The following is a 16906-nucleotide window of genomic DNA, read 5'->3' on the forward strand; positions in this document are numbered from 1 at the left end:
GGAATGTACAATTCGGCAACAGAGACAGTCCCTGCCCAATGACGGGCTCACAGTCTAATAGGGGGAGGCAGACGGACAAAAACAAGACAACATAATCACGATAAGTAGAATCGAGGGGATGTATTGAGTGCTTACTTTGTGCAGAACACTGAACTAAGCACTTAGAACGTACAATTCAGCAACAGAGGCAATCCCTGCCCAACAGCAGGCTCACAGTCTAAAAGGAGGGAGACAGACAACAAAACAAAACAAGTAGTCAGGCATCAATATCATCAAGATAAATAGAATCATAGATATATACACATCATTATTAAAATAAAGAGTAATAAATGATATATACAAATATACACAAGTGACAAATATACACGAGTGGATGGCAACACTACCATTATTGCTTGCTCCTCTTAGTATTGCTGTCTCCCTTACCCTTATTAGAGCCATTCCCTCTAGAGCCTCACGCTAGGTGTTATTTGTATTTATAAGTCCACTGGAGCACCGACTGCTCGGAGGATCACACAGATTGCCTCGTAACCTAGCCGAGCGAGGAAAGGGGGCTGCAGGTCAGGCTGCAGAGAGAGTAGGTGGATCCCAGCCTCATCCGACCTCTGCGCCCAATACTTGGGGTTAGATCTCTCTAGCCAACACTCTGGGGGCCAGACTTGGTTTCCCCAGTGCTCGGGGTTCACACCTGTCCCCCCAACACTCAGAGGCCAGGCCTGGTCTCCCCAGGGCTCGGTGTCAGACCTGTTGCCCCGATGTCTCTCTTCCCTGCTTCTAGACTGTAAGCCCGTTGTGGGCTGGGATTGTCTCTACTGCTGAATTCTACTTTCCAAGTGCTTAGTACAGTGCTCTGCACACAGTAAGTGCTCAATAAATGATTGAATGAATAAATAAATGAATGAATCCAGCTAAAAAGCCCCCGACCAACCGTCCCCTCCTGCTCCCACAGGCAGCACCATGTGGGAACTAAAGCCACCAGCTCCCAGCACCAGGGGACGAAATTCCAATTTATCAACCGATCCTTGGTATATATTGAGTACTTACTATGTGCAAAGCACTGTGTTTGGGAGAGAACAACACAACAGAGCTTACAGTCTCTTAGTTAAGACTGCTACTCCAGGGCTCAGATAAAGATGATGGCATTTGTTAAGCACTTATTACTATGAGCAAAGCACTGTTCTAAGTGCCAGGGAGGATACAAGGTGATCAGGTTGTCCCACATGGGGCTCACAGTCTCAATCCTCATTTTACAGATGAGATAACTGAGGCACAGAGAAGTTAAGTGACTTGCCCAAAGTCATACAGCTGCAGACAAGCGGCAGAGCCGGGATTTGAACTCTGATGCAACGCATCTGTCTGGATTCTGCCCTCCTCACTTACTGCTCAAAAGGAGAGGGGAGAGACAGAGGAGAAGAGAGAATAAAAAAGAATAAGCAAGGGTGGCAGGGGAGGGAGGGAGTCCTGAAACCCCTGGGACAAAATAACAAAGTTGCAAGGAACACCTATTAACGGAGGGATGTGTCTATCAACTCAGCGAAATTGGACTCTCCCAAGTGCTTAGTGCAGTGCTCTGCACATAAACTCTCAAATATGATTAAATGAATTATTATTACTATTAATATTAATAATGCTATTTGCTAAGTGCTTACTACATGACAAGCACTTCTCTAGGCCCTGGGGTAGATATGAGCTAGGCAGGTCACCGTTCCTGTCCCGCATAGGGCTCACAGTCTTCATCCGATTTTCCAGACGAGGTAACTGAGGTACAGAGAAGCAAATGACTTGCCTAAGGTCACACACCAGACAAGTGGCAGAGCTGGGTTTAGAACCCAGGTCCTTCTAACTCCCAGGTCCGTGTTCTAACCACTAGGCCATGCTGCTCCTGATGGTACTCTCCCAAGCAGTTAGTTCAGTGCTCTGCACGCAATAAGCCCCCAATCAATACCACTGATGGATTGACTGGGAAGAAAATGAGGAAATGGCAAAAAGCAAGGCCATTTTCCCCACCACAGACACACATACACACATATCCCTCAGACCCCATTGTAAGATCTTGGGGACCAACTTCCCCCCACCTGTGGCATTCCTCCCCGGCCCCACTACATGGCTCCAAATTCTACAAGACCAAGGTCCTCCTCCCGGACACATTCTGACAGATTAACTGGCCATAGACACCTTCACGGTCACAAAAGCATCAAAACCCATTCGAGCAGGATGTTGAAGAGAGGCAGAGGGAGGCCTGAATCTGAAAATCCAACAAGTTTTGGGCCCAGCAGAAAAGGACAGAAAGCCACGCTGTTTGCTACTTAAAAATAACACACTGCTTAAAAGAGAAATTAAACAAGCGACTGGTACCTAACTACAGCTGGCCTGCTTTCACTCATCAGAAGAAAACAGAAGCCAGCCAAGAAATACACATTGCCAACTCAGGTGTTCGGCAATACGGGACCCAAATGTTTTCCTCAGGGGGTGGGTGGGTTGTACAGAGCCTGCCAGTGGGCAGACTGCTTGCTTGAGCTTACTAACCTCCAGGTAAGAAGTTCGATGCCATACGGGCGACAGGGAATTCGAGCACTCAAAAATCCACTCTCTAGAAATGGTCTGGACTGAGCCTAGAGGGTTGTGGCCTATTAAATCCAAAGTTCCCCAAGGTTAAGGACTGTGCGTTCTGCTTTTATCGTGTGCTCCCCAGTGCCCGTTACAGTGCTCCGCACGTGGCAAATGGTCACCGCAGCATTCTTCGCAAAGTAAGGGTTCAGTAAATAGGATGAAAGACAGATGGACGGACTGACTGACCGATTAGCGATGAAGAATCGATAGAACTAGAGTCTGGTCTGTGGTGAAATTTTGAGACTGTTTTCCTTTTTCCAATTCAACCAAATTGGAAGTCATCCATCAATCAATAAAGATATTTAGTGCAAGCTTATGATGTGCAGGGTAATAATAATGATAATTTTGGTATTTGTTTAGTGCTTACTATGTTCCAGTCACCGTATTAAGCGCGGCAGTAGATAAAAGAATGTTATGTTGGATACAGTCCCTGTCCCACATGGTGTTCGCAGCCTTAATCCCCATTTTACAGATGAGATAACCGAGGCACAAAGAAGTGAAGTAAATGACTTGCCCAAGGTCACCCAGCAGGCAAGAGGTGGAACTGGGATTGGAACATGCCGATTTGTACATTCCAAATGGTTAGTACAGTGCTCTGCACATAGTAAGCACTCAATAAATACTATTGAATGAATGAGTGACCTGTGATTAGAGCTTAAGAAGCAGCATGGCATAGTGGATAGAGCACAGGCCTAAGAGTCAGAAAGTCATGGGTTCTAATCCCAGATCTGCCTCCTGTCTGCTGTATGACCTTGGGTAAATCACTTCACTTCTCTGGGCCTCAGTTACCTCATCTGTAAAATGGAGATTGAGACTGGGACATGTGAAAGGAACTGTGTCCAGTCCGATTTGCTTGTATCCATCCCAGTGCTTAGTACAGTGTCTGGCACAGAGTAAATGCTTTAGAAATACTACAGTTATTATTATATTTCTGACTCCCTGGCCTGTGCTCTAACCACTAAGACACGCTGCTCTTCTAATCCAGGTTCTGATCCAGGCTCTTCCACTGGTCTGCTGTGTGCCTTTTGGCAAATCACTTAACTTCTCTGTGCCTCAGTTACCTCATCTGTAAAACAGATTGAGACTGTGAGCCCCTTGGGGGGCAGGGACTGTGTCCAACCCGATTTGCTTGTATCCACCCCAGAGCCTAATACAGTGCCTGGCACATAGTAAGAGCTTAACAAATGCCATAATTATAATTATTATTCTCTGCAGGGCCAGTCACACTGAACTCATCCTTGTAATTCAACTCTTGGCCATGTCAGATGCTCTCCTTTCTAGCTCTCACTAGCCACCTTCATCTCTAGCATCAGCTCAGCTCCCTTCCAGCAAAACTGCCTCCGTTTCCCTGTGATACTCAATCTCTTCCTATGAGCTGCTTCACCACATCAGACCCCATTTTTGCCTTCCATACCCTAACTCAAAAGTCTTCCCCAGACAGGCTCTGCCCATGGGCATTCCTTTTATTCACCCAAATCCTAACTCTGCCCTAGTGCTAGACTGCGAGCTCGATGCAAGCAGGGAATGTGTCTGTTTATTGTTACATTGTACTCTCTGAAGTGCTTAGTACAGTGCTTGACATACAGTAAGCACTCAGTAAGTACAACTGCATGAAGTACTTGGCACAATCTGGTTGTAGGTTTCTGCTTTCCCATCCACTGAGTTCACAATTTCATTTGTGCCCTACCACCCGGCAGAGACTGAAATTTTCTGCAGGGCAGAGACCAGGTCTTGAACTCACTTTTCAACTCTCTTCAGACTCAAATGATGCTCACATAGTTGCTAAAGTGAACTGACTGGCTGGAGCCAACCAATCTCATTTATTGAGTGCTTAATGTGTGCAGAGCACTGTTCTGAGTGCTTGGGACAGTACAGTATAATCAGTAAAGCAGACACATTCCCTGCCCACAACGAGCTTACAGTCTAGAGGAATTGATCAATCAGAGATATTTAGTCAGTCAGTCAGAGCACAGTATTAAGCACTTGGGAGAATACAATATGACAAAGTTGATAGACATATTTCCTGCCTACAACAAGCTTAGAGTCTAGAGGGGGAGACAGACTTGGGGCTGAGGAAGGGGCTTAAATCCAGGTGCAAGAGTGACGCAGAAGGGAATGAGAGAAATGGAAATGAGGGATTAGTCAGGGAAGGCCTCTTGGAGGAGATGTGCTTTTAATAATGTTTTGAAGATGCAGAGAGCGATCATCTGTCAGATTCGAAAAGGGAAGGTGTTCCAGGCCAGAGGCAGGACATGGACAAGAGATTGGTGGCGAAATAGAACGAGGTAAAGGTTGGCATTTGAAGTATGTGGGCTGGGTTGTAGTAGGAAAGCAGTGAGGTAAGGTAGGAGGGGGCAAGGTGGGTGAGTGTTTTAAAGCTGACGGTAAAGAGTTTCTGTTTAATGCAGAAGTTAACGGGCAACCACTGGAGGTTCTTGGAGAATGGGGAAACATGGACTGAACAGCTATGTAGAAAAATGAACCAGGCAGCATCATGAAGTACGGACTGGAGCGGGGAAAGACACGGGGGAGGAAGGTCACCGAAGAGTCTAATGCAGTAATCAAGGCGGGATAGGGTATGTGCTTGGATTAGCATGGTTGCAATTTGGATGGAGAGGAAAGGGCAGATTTTAGTGATATTGTGCAGATTGAACCGTCAGGATTTAGTGACAGTTTGAAAAAGTGAGTTGAATGAGAGAAATTAGTCAAGGATAACACCAAGGCTATGGGCTTGTGAGACAGGAAGGATGGTGGTGCCATCTATGTTGATGGGAAAGTCAGGAGAAGGACAGGGTTTGGGTGGGAAAATAAGGACTTCTCTTTTGGACTTGTCAAGTTTGAGGTGTTGGCAGAACATCCAAGTAAAGATGTCCTGAAGGCAGGAGGAAACGTGAGACTGCAGAGAAGGAGAGAGATAAAGGCTGGAGATGGAGATTTGGGAATCAGCCATAAGGTGATGGTAGTTGAAGCTATGGGAGTGAATGAGTTCTCCAAGAGAGTAGGTGTAGATGGAAAATAGAAAGAGATCCAGAACGGAACTTTGAGGGCCTCTCACATTTAAGGGGTGGAAGGCAGAGGAAGAGCCCACGAAAGGGAATGAGAAGGAGTGGCCAGAGAGATAGGAAGAGAACCAGGAGAGGACAGGGTCAGTGAAATCAAGGTTGGAGAATGTTTCCAGGAGTAGAAGGTGGTCGACGGTGTCAAAGGCAGCTGAAAGATCGAGGAGTATTAAGATAGAGTACAGGCCGTTGAATTTGGCAAGAAGGAGACCATTGTGACCTTTGAGAGAGCAGTTTCTGTGGACTGAAGCGGAAGTCAGAAAGGAAGGAGTCAAGGAGATAATTGGAGGAGAGGAAGTAGAGGCAGCAGGTGTAGACAACTCACTCGAGTTTGGAGAGGAATGGTAGGAGGGAGACGCGACTATAATTAGTAGGAGCCGTGGAGTTCAGGGAGGATTTTTTTTTTACTAAAGGGGAGATATGACCATGTCTGAAAACAGTGGAGACGAAGCTGTTAGGGAAGAAGGGAAAGGGCAAGCTCTTGATAAGGTGTATGTGATGAGGTTAAAGGCACAAGTAGAAGGGGTGGGTTTTGAGAGAAGGTAGGAGGTGGCCACTTGAGAAACTGTTGGGAAAGATGGGAGAGTTGAAGAAGGGGTCGAAGGAGGGAGGGACTGGAGCAAAGGAGCAGGAGAGATTTTAGGGAGATCACACCTGATGGTTTCAATTTTCTCAGTAAAAAATGTGCCCAAGTTATTAGGGGCCAGAGATAGGGGAGGCAGAGGAACAGAGGGCTTCAGGAGGAAGTTAAACGTCCAAAACAACTGTCAAGGGCTATAGGCAGGGGAGTCGATAAGGAGGGAGAGATAAAGCACGCAAGGATGAATTTGAAGTGGATGAGGTGGTCTGATATCTGGATTTCCACCAGCGGCGCTCTGCGGCTTGTGCACAGGAACGAAGGAAGGAGACTGCGGAGGTGATCCAGGGCTGTGAGTTACTGGCACGAGATTGATGAAGGGATGGGAGAGTGAGTTGAGTTCAGTAGAGAGGGTGGTGCTGAGGGCGTAACTTTATCGTCAAGAGAGGTGGTCTGGGTACGATGATTAAATGACTTTATTTGATGACTTGAGAAAATTGGGTGGGGTCAAAAGATTGGAGGTCTCTGTCGGGGATAAGGACAAATTTGCATAGAGGAGTTGTCTGGGAGAGAAGGCAGGTGAGGAGGTTGTAGTCCGATAGAGGGATTTCAGAGTTGGGAGGGTAATAATAACAATAGTAATAATAATATTTATGGTATTGGTTAAGTACTTACTATGTGCCAGGCACTGTACTAAGCCACTCCCCAGGTATGACCCTGAGAAGGGTGCTGCTCCCTACCTGTAATTTATTTCATGCTTACCTCTCCTCTAGATTGCAAACCCCTTGAGGTCAGGGATCCGGATTTCCACCTCCATCGTACTCTCCGAGGTGCTTGGCCCACTACTCTACAGAGTAAATGCTACTGACTGATAGCGACAGAGAAAGATGGTTCTGTTCTCTGTCACTTTAAGAAGGCTTTTTTTAATTTAAGTGTGGCTTCTCACAACTAAACTAAGATCTTAATTTAATGCAGAGCAATTATAAACAACAGACGCTGAAAGTTTGGTTTTTTTTTTTTCTCCACAAGAAATGCACACATTAGAGTAGCACTTTGGAGACCAGGTCTAAACCGATGCTCCAGCTCAACAGAGCCTTAACACGGCCTAGGGGATAGAGCCTGGACCTGAGATTTCCTCTTCTCCCACTCCCTTCTGCATCGCCTTGACTTGCTTCCAGTCCCTCAGCACTTACGTACATAACTGTCATTTATTTATTTATATTAATGGCTGTCTACCTCTTTAGACTGTAAACTCATTATGGACAGGGAATAGGTCTGTTTATTGATGATGATAGGGTTTGTTAGGTGCTTACTATGCGCCAAACACTGTCTAAACTCTGGGATAGACACAAGGTTATCAGGTTGTCCCACGTGGGGCTCACAGTCTTAATCCCCATTTTACAGAAGAGATAACTGAGGCACAGAGAAGCTAAGTGGCTTGCCCAAGGTCACAGCAGAGAAGTGGTAGAGGCGGAATTAGAACCCACATCCTCTGATTCCTGAGTCTGTGCTCTTTCCACAAAGCCACGCTGCTTCTCTATGCTTCTCTAGGGGGTCTATCACACCTCCCCTATTAGAGACAAGGTCTCTCACTTGGGATGAAATGGCCCTGTGGATCCTCAGAACCTCAGCCGTGGCTTCATCATCGGCATTTAGTGAGCACTTTCTTAGGCAGAGCACAGTACTGGCCACCTACTTTGTGCAGGGCTCTGTACTGAGCACCTACTCTATGCAGAACATGGTCCTGGGCACCTATCGCGTGTAGCACCGTACTAGGTTTTTGAGAACACCGAAAAGGAACAGAAGATACTGTACCTGCCCTTGAGGACCTCGCAATCCATTGGGAAAAACACACGGGCGAAAATTACATTTGTAATCACTTACGTAAATGACCTTCGTATAACAGGCATGTGAATACAAAGCTTAGGAACAACAGGTTAAAACAAATGTAGGAAAAGAACAAAGAAATAAATGAATAAATGGAGAGATTATAAAGATGAGGCGGAGGGTAGAACTTTTGCACAGCCTTCGTCCTTTTCTCCTTTCCCGCCTCCCTGACCCTGGACACGTCACCCCCAGACCAGTTGGTTTGTCTCGGGCTCCGTGGTCCCCAGGGCGTCCGAAGCTCCTCTCCTCGCTGTGGAACACCCTCCCCCCTCGACCCTAGCTGCCCAGCTTCTGGACCCACTGGCTGACGGACCCCACCGAGATGAAGGACAGAGCGTTTCTGGCAGAACGGAATGCAGGTCGGTTGCAGCTGGGAAACCCTAGACGGTGGCAGACAGCTAATCTAGTAAAATACAAAGAGGAACCAGAAGGTTATTTATAACTGCAGCCTGCTGACATCGCCCAAAATATTGTCAAACATTTTACCCAAAAACATCATTTTTCATAGGCCCAGGGACTTTTTCAGAAACCTATAATTCACCCTGGTGATTTTAAAATGCTGCACTTTGCAGCTATAAATTAGAGAGAGAGACAGAGAGAGAGGGAGGGAGGGACTTCCCTGTATCCTTGCTCTACTGATCTTTTCTTTTCTTTCCAGGACAGAGCAGTCGGTTTATGATTATACCCTCAAAGGGGATTCCTCCATCTTTCAGCTGTGCTTATGTCTGTGGGCAGAGATTCAGAATTCTGATGATTCTCTCTCCCCTAAAAGGAAATGCATTTTGGCTTCCTTGACAGTCAACGGGTGGGCGTATTCAGCCTTTCCCTCTTGAAGGGCTGCGCTGTGTCACGGCTGGAGAAGAGGCTCTCCAGGGGTTCCACGTTTTTGCACAGCAAGATGACCCCAGCCCTTCCCTGCTCCCTCCCGTGACTCCGAGATTTCCAACCTCTGTAAAATAGAAGATGCATCTGAGGCTCAGCTCCTCGGTGCTCCAATCCAAGGGCTGGAGGCTGAGGTTTGGAAGAAGATGAGAGGCTCCACTCCCCTCTGGGTGCTATGAATCTCTGAAATGATAGATTTCACACACCACACACACACATACAAGATCACCTAGGCACACTCTGGTTATAAGGAAGCAGTAGGGCCTAGCGGAAAGAGCATGGGCCCAGAATCAGAGGACCTGGGTTCTAATCCCAGCTCTGACACTTGTCTGCTACCTGACCTTGGGCATGTCACTTAACTTCTCTGTGCCTCAGTTACATCATCTTTTAAGAGGGGATTCAATCCTCCTCCCTCTGACTTGGACTGCGAGCCCTATCTGGGATAGACACAGACTGTGCCCAACCTGATTATCTTGTATCTACCCCAGCACTTAAAACAGTTCTTTGATGTATTGTAAGCATTTTAAAAATACAAAAGAAAACATCCAACACTTACTCTGGTAAAGATTTCAACGCCACAGTTGTTGCACAACAGACTATTAAACGCGACTCAGAAATGGCCCACTGCCTGGCTGCGCCTTTTACTTCTCACTCCCATCGACCTCCCTGAGTCCCTGCTTTTAATTCCTTTAGTGTCTCCTCTGTGGAACCGCGGTCCGCAGATTATTCCCTGTTAGATCGCCTTCCCACTCTTGTTCCAGCTGAGGGCTTGACATTCTCTTCCCCTCGGTTCCCTTCCTCTCTTCTAGGCCCTTCCTCCTCGCCCCAATTTCCCCTGGAATTGGCTGAGCTGCAGCTTTTGTCAACAGGTGAGCAATCAACCCCAGTGTAATCAATCAGTCTCATTTATTGAGCACTTACTGTGTGCGGAGCAATGTACTAAGCGCTTGGGAGAGCACAATATTAACAGAGCTGGTAGACGTATTCCCTACTGAGCCTAGAGTCTAGGGGGAGCGATGACATTAATATAAATTACAGATAGGGACATAAGGTCTGTCGAGCTGAAGGAGGGGTGACTAAAGGTTGTAAATCTAAGCAGAAATGAGGGTTTAATCGGGGAAGGCCTCTTGGAGGAGATGAGCCTTCAGAGGAAGCTGGCTTTGGAGGCAGAGGTCATGGGTTTGAATCCCAGCTCGGCCACTTGTCAGCTCTGTGACTTTGGGCAAGTCACTTAACTTCTCGGTGCCTCAGTTACCTCATCTGTAAAATGGGGATTAAGACTGTGAACCCCACATGGGACAACCTGATTCCCTTGTGTCTACCCCAGCGCTTAGCACATAGTAAGTGCTTAACAAATACCAACATCATTATTATTATTAAGGTTTCCAAGGTGGGGAGAGGGATCATCCGTCGGATATGAAGAGGGAGGGCGTTCCAGGCCAGTGGCAGGTGAGGTCGAGATAGACGAGATTGAGGAACAGCAAATAGGTGGGCATCGGAGGAGTTGTGTGTGGGCTGTGGTATAGTAGGAAATCAGGGAAGTAAGGTAGGAGGGATCAAGATGATTAAGTGTTTTAAAGTCAATGGTAAGGAGTTTCTGTTTGATGGGGAGGTGGGGGAGCAACCACTGGAGGTTCTCGAGGAATGGGGAGACGTAGTCTGAACGTTTAAAAAATAAAAAAACTTCTCATCCGGGCAGTAAAGTGAAATATGGACTGGAGTGTGGAGAGACAGGAGGCAGGGAGGTCAGTAAGGAGGCCGCTGCAGTAATTAAGGCATGATGGGATAAATGTTTGGATTAACTTGGTAGCTGTTTGGATGAAGGGCAACAGAGCTTTTGCTTTGGACAGGTCCCGAGGAGCGAGTAGTCTCCCTTTCTGAGAAGCTTCTAGGCCTCTCCCTGAGAACTATGTGTGGGGTTAGTCTTTTAGGACTGTCACAAGGACCAGTCCAACTTGCTCTGACTTTTCTCCAAGTCCAGAGAAGTAGTAACTGGGTCCGCAAATGTGCTACTCAACAATTGAAAGAGGGGACCCCACTTCCCGCTCGGTAACTGCTTCCGGAAGATTGAAAACCCTATGCTACACTTACGGTCAACGGTTCCTCTCTCACCCTTTCTCTCTTCCCTATTCCGCGCAAGAGACTCCTGCATCTTGTGGCACGAAACCAAATTCTCTGAGTCTCAGTGATTTGGAAATTCACCAAACTGTCTCATTCTGCCCGCTGGGTTCGGTTCACGTAAAAGTGGGCTATTGCAGTCCATAGTATATAGGGTGTTTTATAGCACGGACCCCAAGGTTGGCATCATAAACCCACTGCACTCTGGCACGCGTGGGTAATACGCAGTCTTTGAGTGGACCCCTTGCTTGGAGATTCTGTGTCGAGCTCAAGTTTGTCGGACTCCCTTCCGCCTGCAGGAACTCGAGAGACATCGAGTCCCCCTCAGGGGCTGCCTGCAGTCATCTCATCTCCACTTCGGGATGGCAAAACATCTGAGCCGTGCATTTCCAAGACTGCACACTATGTCTCCTCGGGATCCGTGCCCAACAGGCCCCTCGAGATATGCCATAAGCATAAAAGCATTGCGGGGGGTTTTTGTTTTTTGTTTTTTAAGCCGAGAAAGCACTTCACTCGAGCCCTAAAGCTAACTGACGCTTCTCTATGCTCCGCACCCGGGGTTAGTTACTAGTACCGAGAGATGCACTAGATGAGAGCTAAGTACATATGGAGAGGATTGAATTCAGTGTTAAGATCATGGAATCTAGTCTTCTAACGCAGGGTTTTGCCCAAGAGTGTCAGCAGTGTAGCTCACATTGGCTCTGCTCATTTTCTCATGCTCTTGCTGTTCCCAGATGTAATTATATTTTTCCTTCAAGGCACTCAGTCAGCTCTCTCCTTCTCTCCCTCCTACCTATCCTCACTTCTCTCCCTCTACAAGCCTATCCGCACCCTTTGCTCCTCTTATTTTGCTCACCACTGTGCCCTTACTCACGTCCTCCCTCTAGCCTGGAATTCCCTCTCCCTTTGTATCCTGCAGACCGGGGCTGTTCCCATCTTCCAAGCCTTACTAAAATCATACTACTCCTAGGAAGCCTGTTTTTTTTTTTTCATTTTTGGCATTTGTTAAGCACTTACTACATGTCAGACACACTACTAAGCCCTGGGATAGATGCAAGCTAATCAGGTTGGACCCAAGCCACGTCCCACGTGGGGCTCACAATCTTCATCCCCATTTTACAGATAAGGTAACTGAGGCACAGAGAAATGAAGAAACTTGCCCAAGGTCACATAGCAGAAATGGCATAGCGGGGATAAAACTCAGGTCCTTCTGACTCCCAGGCCCTTCCGTGATCACTCTCATATCTCCCACCCTATCCTAGATGTGTTGCATCTCCATTTTACAGATGAAGAAACTCAGGTTCAGAGGAACTGAGTGGCTTGCCCACAGAAGGTAAGTGGCAGAGCTGGGCCTGGATGTTTTTTTTCAATGCTAAAGTAAGGAAGCGAAGGAGTAGGACGGGCCTGGGGGGCCGTCTCCCTGCTGATGGACTCCTGGAGAGGAGTTCCCTCTCTGTCAGAACCTAGAGCCAGGGAGGACTAGTAATAGTTGGGGTCTTATTTAAGTGCTTACAATGTGCCAAGCACTGTATTAAGCTCTAGGATACATACAAGACCGTCAGGCCCGACCATCCCTGTCTCACACTAAGTAGGAGGGAGAACAAGTATTTAATCGCCATTTTACAGAGACCCTGTGACTTGTCCAAAGCAGCCAGGTGGAAGAGGTGGGATTAGAATCCGGCTCCTCTGACTCCCAGGCCCGTGCTCTCCCCAGTGGAGCACGCTGCTCCCCAGCTGGAGGAAAACTGCATCAGACCAGAGTGGCAGAGAAGCGGCATGGCCCAGTGGAAAGAGCAAGGGCCTAGGAGTCGGAAGACCTGGGTTCTAATCCCACTTCTGCCACTTGTCCGCTGTGTGACCGTGATCCAGTCACTTAACTTCTCTGTGCTTCAGTTTCCTCAACTGTAAAATGGGGACCTGTTCATCCTCCTACTCAAACTGTGATCCCCGTGTGTCTGACCTGATTAACTTGTACCTACCCCAGTGGTTAGAACAGTGCTTCGCACTAAGTGTTGAACATATATCACTAAAAAAAATTTTAAATAGAAGGACCCCAGCCTTCCGAGAGAGTCTGGCGGGGATCAAGGAAGGACTTTCTTGGCCAGCACCCACAATTCCTCGTCACTTCTCTGTCTTGGCTAGAGGGGTAGAAGAGGCCCGGTTATTATGACTAAATGGAAACCACCCCTACCTCCTCCCACAATGATCTTGGCTCTGGGCACCCTCCCACTTAGTCTTGACTTGATCCCAGCCCTACCTACCGTCAAATCCAGATCCTAAACTGCCATCCGCAGTCCCGATTCCCTCAAGAAGAGGTAGGAGAACCTGAGAGGCCACTCGGATTCCTTTCTGGTATTTAATAAATCTGGTATTTTTTAATCACTGACGATGTGTCAAGCACTGTTCTAAGCGCTGGGGTAGATAGAAGTTAATCAGATTGGACGCAGTCGCTGTCCCGCGCGAGGCTCACCGTTCTTAGTGAGAGGGAGAACAGGCATTGAATCTCCATTTTCCAGTTGAGGAAACTGAGGTCCAGAGAAGTGAAGTGATTTGCCCAAGTTCACACAACAGGTAAGTGGTGGAGCTGGGATTAGAATTCAGATCCTCTGACTCCCAGGCCCGTGCTCTTTTTCCAAGACTTCTTTTCTTCTTCTACCTCAATCTCATTTCTCTCCCCAGCCACTCCACGCAGGCTCATGCCATTCCCCTGTCCCAGTGACTCCTTTCTCCCTAAATCTATCAAAGGACAGCTCTACCCTCCTTCAAAAACCTCTTTTAGATTCCACCTCCTCCAGGAAGACTTCCCTAGTAATTCCCACCCAACATCACTTCAATCCAACGGCCTCCCTCAGCACTTAAGCATTTCTACCCATTCTCCACACCAAAGTACACATACGCAGCAGCATGGTCCAGGGGCTAGATCACAGGCCTGGGAGTCAGAAGGTCGTGAGTTCTAATCCCAGCTCCGTCACTTGTCTGCTGTGTGACCTTGAGCAAGTCACTGCACTTCTCTGTGCCTCAGTTACCTCATCTGTAAAATGGGGATTAAGACTGTGGGTCAGGGACTGCGTCCAACCCAATTTGCTTGTATTCCTCCCCAGCGCTTAATATGGGGCCTAGCTCACAGTAAGCACTTAATAAATATGCATTCATTTGTACTTTGGATTATTTATTACTAAACTATCTGTCTATTTTATCCTGACGTTGATCCTTACTCTTCCTCTTGCTTCCACATTTTTAGATAATCTGCATCTATATCTGTTTCTCCAATTACGTTGTTTGTCCCCTTTTGGCATTCATTCAGTCGTTACCAAGCGCTTACTGTGTGCAGGCAGGAACCGTGTCTTTAGCTTCTACTGTACTAATACTAACAACTGTGGTATTTTGCTGGGGTTGATAGAAGATAATCAGGCCAGACACAATCCCTGCCTCACACGGGGTTCACAGTTCAAGGTTGGAGTGGGGAGAACCGGTATTGATTCCCCATTTTACAGATGAGGCCCAGAGAAGTGAAATGACTTGCCCAGGGTCACACAGCAGACAGATGGCACAGCCTGGATTAGAACGCAGGTCCTCTGCCCCCTAAACCTGTGCTCTTTCCACATTACGCTGCTATCCCCAGCACCCAGCACAGTGCGGTGCCCAGAGTAGACATTCAATAATGGCTTAGTGGAAAGAGCCCGGGCTTGGGAGTCAGAGGTTGTGGGTCCTAATCTCGGCTCCACTACTTGTCAATTGTGTGACTTTGGGCAAGTCACTTAACGTCTCTGTGCCTCAGTTACCTCATCTGTAAAATGGGGATGAAGACTATGAGCCCCATGTGGGACAACCTGATTACCTTGTATCTACCCCAGCACTTAAAACAGCGCTTTGGACATAGTAAGCTCATAACAAATACCATCATTATTAATAAAGGCCACTGATTGACTGTCCGGTTAAATTGCTATCGAAACCGGCTAAGCCCAGCCCATCCCAGAAAGCAGCAGCCAGCCGGCCGCGGCCCCACGAAGCTATGACATCCCTGACGAAGGAGAAGAAATGGTGCAGCCGGAGACCCCCGGGCAAGTCAGGGGCCGCGAGGGGAATCGGTTCCTTTGAAGAAGAGAAACGTCCCGTAAACGGCCTTGCAGAGGTTTCTCCATGAGCTGCGGGGGGATTTCTAGATAAGGAAAAATCCATCCTGGAAATGGCGATGGGGAAGGCGGCCAAATATAACACCAGCATCAGATAAAGCTTTCGGGGAAGATGGAGAAGGCCGTGGGGGCGTCCTTTGATGAAGAGCAGGCTACGCCTGACTGGGTCAGGCAGAGAACGAGTCCCGGGCCCCGACCGGCAGGGAACGGTTTTGGTGTGGGCCTTTCGGAGAGAGACTGTCTCCAGGGATGCTTATCGCTCTAGATGATGGTGGTCGATTGGCGGAATGGAGAGTATCATAATAGCTGTAGTGTTTTTCAACATTGGTCTAAAGACTCAGGTGAAAGCAATACAAGATAATGCAATTGGGGAAGCGGCATGGCGTAGTGGATAAATTCATTCATTCAATCGTATTTATTGAGTGCTTACTGTGTGCAGAGCACTCTACTAAGCACTTGGAAAGTACAGTTCAGCAACAAAGAGAGAGACGATCCCTACCTACAACAGGCTTACAGTCGAGAAGCGGGGGAGACAGACATCGAAACAAATAAAGGTTATTACATTGCTCTGCACATAGTAAGCGCTCAATAAAGATGATTGAATGAATAAAAAGGCTTCAGTAGCATCCATATAAGCAAGGGCCTGGGAGGCAGAAGGTCATGGGTTCCAATCCTGGCTCTGCCACTTGTCTGCAGTGTGACCTTGGACAAACCCCTTCACTTCTCTGTGCCTCAGTTACCTCAACTGGAAAATGGGGATTGAGACTGCGAGCTCCACATGAGACAGGGACTGCTTGTATCTACTCCAGTGTTAGTGTATCTACTCCATAGTGTATCTACTCCACGTAGTAAGTGCTTAACAAATACCATAATTATAATTATAATAATTATTAGTAGTAGTACCCCAGCGCTTAGAACAGTGCTCTGCACATAGTAAGCCCTTAACAAATACCAACATTATTATTATTATTATCCTTCCCGTCTCACAAACCTGTAATCTTGGCGTTATCCTTGACTCCTCTCTCTCATTCAACCCACATATTCAATCTATCACTAAATCCTGTCGGTTCATCCTTCACCACATCTCTGAAATCTGCCCTTTCCTCTCCATCCCAACTGCTACCCGGTTAATCCGAGCATTTATCCTATCCCGCCTCGATTACTGCATCAGCCTTCTTGCTGACCTCCCAGCCTCCAGTCTCTCCCCACTCCAGTCCATACCTCACTCTGCTGCCCGGATCGTTTTTCTACAGAAACATTCAGGCCACGTTTCCCCGATCCTCAAGAAGTTCCAGGGGCCGGCCACCCGCCTCCGCATCGGATAGAAACTCCTTACCACCGGCTTTAAAATAGTCAGTGACCTTCCCCCTCTTATCTCCCCTCGCTACTCTCTCATTACAGCCCAGCCCTCATACTTAGCTCCTCTAGTGCTAACCTTCTCGCCGTGCCTCGATCTCGGCTACCGGACCCTCCCAAGAACTTAGTACAGAGCCCTGCCCTGAGGAAGCACTCAACAAATAGAAGGGATCGATTTATTGCCTGCCTGTCTCTCCCATTGGATTAGAAGTTCCTTCAGAGCAGCGATGGCATCTACTTAACTTATCTGTGCCTCCGTGACCTCATCTGTAAAATGGGAATGA

At 47.6% G+C, this 16906-nt stretch overlaps 1 long non-coding RNA gene across 1 annotated transcript; it reads right to left on the reverse strand.

The window, feature by feature from the left end:
• Positions 1-7878: 7878 nt before the first annotated feature.
• Positions 7879-9814, reverse strand: LOC114811339. Its single transcript, XR_003759022.2, has 3 exons — positions 9572-9814; positions 9081-9198; positions 7879-8536 (listed from the first exon to the last, which is right to left on the reverse strand). It is a non-coding gene; the product is annotated as an uncharacterized LOC114811339 (long non-coding RNA).
• Positions 9815-16906: the final 7092 nt, after the last annotated feature.

This window comes from Ornithorhynchus anatinus, chromosome 4 (assembly GCF_004115215.2).
Source record: "Ornithorhynchus anatinus isolate Pmale09 chromosome 4, mOrnAna1.pri.v4, whole genome shotgun sequence".
NCBI lineage: Eukaryota > Metazoa > Chordata > Mammalia > Monotremata > Ornithorhynchidae > Ornithorhynchus > Ornithorhynchus anatinus.